The sequence below is a fragment of the Adiantum capillus-veneris genome, chromosome 30 (genome assembly GCF_014529385.1).
Source record: "Adiantum capillus-veneris isolate H3 chromosome 30, ASM1452938v2, whole genome shotgun sequence".
Taxonomy (NCBI): domain Eukaryota; kingdom Viridiplantae; phylum Streptophyta; class Polypodiopsida; order Polypodiales; family Pteridaceae; genus Adiantum; species Adiantum capillus-veneris.
This window is the reverse complement of record NC_140960.1, coordinates 91,515,832-91,522,427: the sequence shown is the minus strand read 5'-3', so window position 1 is coordinate 91,522,427 and position 6,596 is coordinate 91,515,832. Positions and strand designations below refer to the sequence as shown.

Below are 6,596 nucleotides of genomic sequence, written 5' to 3'. Positions count from 1 at the left end.
GGTAAGGGTTTAGGGTGCTGTTCGATTAGCCTGGGTTTAGGGCACAAGGTGGACATGGGATTCTCACCCTTACAAACCACGTTGCAGGTCACGACATAGGTGGTTGTGTCCGAGGAAAGGGAGGAGGATGATCCCCCTCCCACTACTCCTATGAAAAAGAGCCCAAGTAAGCTCCCTGTCAAGGGGGATAAGGGTGAGAAGCAACCTCCTGCACAACAAATAAACGTGCGAGCTCAAAGCCTGGCGCAATCCGAAAAAAGATCAAAGTTTCGTGAGGATAGGCATGTGATGGCAAGCCCTGATACTGGAGATGACATCGAGACCACTGTCCGCCAAAATTAGGTATCTTCGGGTTTACACTTGCGCAGAGGCATGGCCATGGGAGTGCTCGTTGAAATCTATTTCTGATTACTGTAGGGTGTTGAGAAGGAGAAAGAAACACAGGTCTGAGTATTGCACGAGACCACTACCAAGAAAATGCAGGCATGTTAAGGTGTACTCCTATTCATGGCCATTGGGGTGTGCTCTAACTGTTACTCTTTATGCATTGTGTTGAGAAGGGCAAGAAGACAACCATACCTTCAAACAAGGACGGGTCTCAAATGGCGCATGAGGATCCCGCTGTTGTGGAGTTGGCGACAAAGGGAGGGGGTGCATGTATGTTCACCTTCTCCAACTCGGGCTTGCCTAGGATTACATGTTGGGCCCATGTTTGCACATCGGGCCTGCCCAGGTTTTCATGCCATGCCAGAATTGGTCGGGTTTATTTTTCAAGTTCGTGGTGCTAAAAGGTTCCATTTCATGCCTTCTCTTTATAAGGTGGGTTGATCCCAAGGTTTTGTTTGTGGGCAGAGGTTAAACCCGAAGGTTGATGAAGGCCCAGATGGCAAAGCTAGACGAGAACAAGCCAAGAGTGCGGATGGGAAGAGGTTGCTTTTTGTGAAGCCCAAAGAGAAGGTCCAAACAAAGGGTTCAAATGCGAAGAGGCCCCTTGTGAAGCCCTAAGAGAAGGTCCCAATGAAGGGTTCTAATGCAAAGAAGGCTCTTGTGAAGCCCAAGGAGAAAGGTTCATATATGGTTTAAAAGCCCTCGACTATCCACTTGAAGGGTCGTGAGGTAGAGAAACAACCCAAGGTGGCCAGTGAAAAGGGGAAGGGAAAGCTTCAACTGTAGGAGAAGCCCAAGCCAAATGCTGCAATTGCCACTGCAAAAGAAGCCAAAGGCAGTAAGAGAAAGCTTCTTGAAGTAGAAGGGGCCGGTTCAAGGTCTACATCCAAGCGAACGAAGGCCAGAACCTCTCAACCATTGAGCGTCAGTCCTGTGAGTCCCTCTCTGACCCGGGTCTACATTTAGTCTCGGGCATGCCCGAGTTTATATTTGGGTTAACAAGGGTTGCCTACCATTTCTAAAGTTCTGCAGGTATGTTCTTTTATACAAGCACAAAGAGCAGACTCATTGAAGTTATCATGGCCATATGCAGAGCTTTATGTTGATGGGAAGCTCGTCTCGATGTGCCGAGCAGATCCGGCTTGCCCAAGTAGAAACACGCGGATGCACAAGCGGCAATGTATGTTGAACCACCTTCGTATAAGCAACATGGGCTGAGGGTAGAGATTCCACATAGAGTGGGAGGGAGGGTGACTAGTGCTGCTTTAAACCCCATTCCAAAGTCTACACAAAGAGATAGGTTATGTGCGGCACAGCGATTTGAAGACGTGGACCGCAAGTACACGTTTAGTCGCAAGGCTATTCAAGCAAGGCCCTCATTAGGTGCTTGGAAGCCTAGGACTGTATCAGCAAGAAGAAAGTACGATGCACCAAAGATGACTTTCTCCTTGACTTCGTGGCGGCTCGTATTCAAAAGACTGATGTTGTGCAAGAGATGAAGAAAGATGTTATAGTGAAGAAGATACAGCAAGGCTACGAACGCCATGTGAGTCTGTGTGTGTGTGTGTGTGTGTGTGTGTGTTTGTTGCCCATCAATTCCCAGGGTCTACATTGTCTAACATTGCCCTGGTTTACATAACCTATTTGAGCAGCGGCATGTTCGGAGCTTGAGTCCCATAAGTGAGGACGAAGAAACAGGGGAAGAAGATGGTACCAATGATGATGACGGCGGGGATGATGAAGAAGTTGATGATGAGTGAGTATGATGCCCAAGGGACTACCTTGTTGGATTCACTGCCCAACCTTCCGTATATAAAGCCCTTGGCCTAAATCCCCAGTCCACATAGGTAGCCGGCCGCTTGGCCCGGGTCCGTGACCCCCCCGGGATGCCCTTGGCCTGACATTACCCCCCCCGTTGGAGAAGTGTTTTCAAAAGTGGGAAACTTCTTTTTAAGAACACTAATGTTTTCCCAAGTGGCGCCTTCTTCAGGTCGATCTTTCCACTTGATTAAAGTTTGACGACGTACATGATGACACGTACGTAAATCATGATAGTCAAGAATTCATTCAGGGTCATGCGGTGGGGTAGGAGGTTCAACGAAATCGACCAAAATTTGTTGGTCAATGACATTGTTGTCCCCATGTAATCATTTACGTAAACGGCTTACATGAAATACCGGATGGACACGAGAGTGTGTCGATAGTAAGAGTTTGTAAGCACGATCACCAACTCGCTTGAGTATCTTGAAAGGCCCACAATATCTTGGGGATAATTTAGGTGTTGGCCCAGTCTTCAGACTTTTCGAATGCTCTGGCACACGCAAAAACACCTCTTCCCCTTCCTCAAAGGTAACTTGACGACGTTTCTCATCAACGTACTCCTTATACCGATCCTACGCTTGCCAGACATTCTAACGATTGTCCACAAGTAACTTAGTTAATTCTGGATTCTTTATGGTCGACTTGGTTGGAATAAACTTGCATAGTTTAGTCAACCGGTCTACGACCACCCATACTGAGTAGTCATGACCTCGTACAGTGGTTGGTAAACCCACAATAAAATCCGTAGAAATACTTTCCCATTTCCCATTGGGAATTTCCAAAGGATGTAAGAGTCCTCCTACCTTCAGGTGCTCTGCTTTGTTAACTTGACATTTTTAGCAATGCAAGACATAGTCTTGAACAAAGCCATGTAAACCTGGCGAGTAAAACTGTCGTCTTACGAGAGCATAATTCTTTTTAATACTACACTTGGACTGTCATGACATTCATAAAGAATTTGGTGCCGAATGTCCGTGTTTGTTGGTAAAACTCTCCCCTTGTGGAGTAGGTATCCATTATCGATGGAAAATTTCTTCCATTGTTGCAGTTCATCACTCGACGGAGGAGAACTGTGTGTGGACGTTAACGACACACTATCAGCATTGGAGTGAGAAGGATCCATCATTTGCACATGGCTCCACACTTTGGAGTATGCGTCATCATGCTCAAATTTTCCCTTCAAAGAATCCAAAAATTCATTGCGAAGTTTCGTGAACAAAAGAGAATTGATCTCAAACATATGACTAAGAGAATCAGCCACCACATTGTATCATCCTTTATGATATCGGAGCTTTGCGTCATACTCTTGAAGAATTTCAGCCCACTTGGCCTTTTGACCCTTCAAGTCGGTTTGTTGTGTAAACCGTTTTATGCTTTCGTGGTCAAACACGATCTCAAACTGAGCTCCATACAAATAATGCCTCTATGTCTTTAAGGCAGACACTATTGCGTAGAGTTCGCGTTCATAAGCAGAATAATTATTGTTATCATATACATGTGGTAGTGATGTGTGTGAACACACTAGGACCACCGGGGCATTTTTTCCCTCTTTAGGAGGTTTTCCGTGCATTGTATACGCCCATCACTCTAGGGCTATCTATCTCTCCATTGCACACTAAGTAACACACTCTCTATTGTGTGCCTTGAGCTTTCTTCATCTTCTCCAAGCTGTGTGCGTTTTCTTGCAACCCTAATTCCAACAATTTGTATCTGACCAGGTTGCGCTCTCTCGGGCTTAGTCGCCAACAGCTCCAGCACATGCCTGCTCATTTTCTCCGATTTCAATGAGCTTTGGCAAGCGTTCGCAGGTCGACAAAAATTTCGGGCTCATTTTGGCCTCCGTTTCCACTACAGGCCAATACTGCACATGCTATCTCGTCATTTTGTGCAAAATCTCGGTCAGTGCCGTTTTTTGCATAACAGGTGCCTTACAGTCTTCTACCATTTGTGCTATATAGCACGTGTTGTTTCCTGCTTTGTTTCTCCTCTTTTCAGGCAGTTTTCACATCAGGTGCAGCATTTACCATGGCTGACAACAACACAGATGTGTTCAAGATGTTTGGTATTGAGGACAGATTGGATGGGGACACTTACCCTATGTGGGCTTACATGATGCAATATGTTCTTGTGTCAAAGGGCGTCTGGAATATTGTGCAGGGCATTGATGTACGTCCTTGTTCTGAGGATGCACGCGATGTTGAGGATGTTGCGGGCCTTGCTGCAAGAATTGCTGCTATTAGAGTTGTTTTGCCTACGGCAGAACAATCTCGTTGGGATGTAAAGGATGCGCAGGCTCATGCATTGATTGCATTGTCTGTGAAGCGCACCATTGTTCCTCACATTCGTTCATCAAAATCTGCAAAACAGGCTTGGGATATTTTGGCTGGTCTTTATCCAAGTCGCAATGAGGCTAAAATTGCTTTGCTGCGTAAAGAGCTAGAGTCGAAGATTATGCATGAGGAACATTATGGACACTTTCCTTGCTAGTGTCAAGGATATCAATGAGCAACTTATTTTAGTAGGTGAAGTCATTTAAGACAGTTCCCTTGTGCAGACTGTTCTTGATGCCTTACCAGATTCTTACCAAAATTTTGCTAGTACTTGGAGACTTATGACCCAAGGAAATCCTGAAGTTGTCAAGTTTGATGCATTATGCACATTGTTGTTGTAAGAGTCACTTTCCAAAAAAAATAGGACTAGGCAGTGTGCAGTTGAACAGGCTTTTATTGCTTCTCAAAGAAAGGGTGGTAACAACAATGCAGCCACTTCTTATGGTTCTGCTGCGACTGGCAAAAAATTTGTTCCTAATGCTTCCGCTGGCAGCAATTCGTCTGGAAATTCTGGTGATAAGGGCAAAAAGAAGATGCGTTGCCATTATTGTAAAGCTAATGATCACTTGATCAAGCAGTGTCCTAAGTTGAAGGACAAAGAGGCTAAGAAGAAAGAGGGTGGTTCCACTGCAAATGCTGGTTCCACTACAAATGCAACCATTGTTGAGTCTTCTGTAAAAGGAGACTGTGATGCTGATATTGATGCAGAATGGGCTTTTAGTGCAGAGTGCACTTACAATCCTGTTGTCCATGATGCATGCATGTCAGTTGTTGCAGATTCATATGTGTGGTATTTTGACAGTGGTGCTACAAAGCACTTTACCTCACATGGTGAATTGTTCACCTCTCTCGAGTCTGTCCCTCATGGGAATTCAGTCACTTGTGCCAACAATGCCTCTTATCCGGTTCAGGGAGTTGGAAAGATTGTGCTTACTACTGCAAATGGCAGTTCTTTCACACTTGTTGATGCACTTTATGTACATGGGATCAAGAAGACTCTTTTGTCTGTATCTGCACTTGCTAGACTTGGACTTGTAGTCAAATTTGTGGATGACAGATGTACAGTTCATGTTCTCAGTTTTGGTGATGAAATTGTTGCATGTGGGCTTTGTGCCGTGGGCTATATAAGCTCACTTTGTATGACAAGTGTGGACAAAATTTTGCAAATGCAGTTGCAGATTCAAGGGCTATGTCAGATGCAAAACTTTGGCATGCACTTTTTGGTCATCTGAATTTTGTCAATTTGCTTCGTTTGCAAAAATCTAATATGGTTGCTTCTCTGTCACCTCTTAAAGCACCTATCAAACATGTTTGTGAAGGCTGTATTTTGGGTAAGATGCAGCGTTCGAAGTTTCCAAAGGATGGTTCAATTAGGGCCACATGCAGGTTGCAGCTTGTGCATAGTGATGTTTGTGGGCCCATGCAAACTCCGTCCTTGGGCAATTACTGTTACTTCGTGACTTTCATTGATGATTACTCTAGGCAGGCATAGGTATTTCCACTTAAAGCGAAGTCCGAATTTTTTATGTGCTTCAAACATTTTTTGGCTATGGCTGAAAATGTATCGAAATGTACTATGGACACCCTCCGTTCCGATTGAGGAGGGGAGTATATGTCTCATGAATTTAATGCATTTCTGGCTAGTCGTGGGATAAAACACCAATGTACAATGCCTTATACACCTCAACAAAATGGTGTTGCTGAGAGGAAAAACATATCACTTACAAAAATGGCATGATGTATGGTCAAAAGTCAAGCTTTGCCACATTCTTTTTGTCTTGAGGCCATCATGTGTGCCACTTATGTACTAAACAGGTGTCCTACAAAAGCTTTGCAGTCTATTACTCCATATGAAGCATGGCATGATAGAAAGCCTTCTATTGAGCACATGCGTGTTTTTGGCTATTTGGCATATGCTTTGATGCCATAAACACAACGCAAAAAATTGGATAATAAGGCTGTCAAATGTATTTTTGTTGGTTATAGTGTTGAAAGCAAAGGTTACAGGTTGTATCATCTGCAAACAAAGCGTATTCTGGTTTCACGGGATGTAATGCT

At 44.4% G+C, this 6,596-nt stretch overlaps 1 pseudogene; it reads left to right on the top strand.

Annotated features, from left to right (window-relative positions):
• The first annotated feature begins 542 nt into the window (after positions 1–542).
• Positions 543–2,147, top strand: LOC147418393 (uncharacterized; annotated as a pseudogene).
• The last annotated feature ends 4,449 nt before the right edge of the window (positions 2,148–6,596 follow it).